The sequence below is a fragment of the Herpailurus yagouaroundi genome, unplaced genomic scaffold, assembly GCF_014898765.1.
Source record: "Herpailurus yagouaroundi ecotype Mexico unplaced genomic scaffold, PumYag 190, whole genome shotgun sequence".
NCBI lineage: Eukaryota > Metazoa > Chordata > Mammalia > Carnivora > Felidae > Herpailurus > Herpailurus yagouaroundi.
Genome location: NW_024412421.1, coordinates 34,034,839 through 34,035,232, shown reverse-complemented (window position 1 = coordinate 34,035,232; position 394 = coordinate 34,034,839).

Sequence of the window (394 nt, the reverse complement as noted above, 5' to 3'; positions counted from 1 at the left end):
GGAGGCTCAGACCCCTGAGGGCAGACCGCCTGGGTTCAATTCGTATCTGTGCAATGTTCTAGCTGTGCAACCTTGGGGGATGAATTCAGCTCCCTCATCTATGTCCGGGTGTTAGTGACAGGGTCGCCCCAGCGGATGCGAGAATTAGCTGAGAAGGTAGTTGCAAAGCACTTAACACGGCGCCTGGCACACACTCATTAGGAAGACGTTACTATGGCTAATATTGCATAATATAATCACCATATAATGTATGCGCCATATAATTACTATTACTAATACTCCCCACTGTCATCACACATTTGTAGATATTGTATAACTCGTCCATCTGGCATGGCGGTTGGGCCCGAAAGAGGCAATGCTGTGAAACACGCACTATGGGGCTCACACACACTAG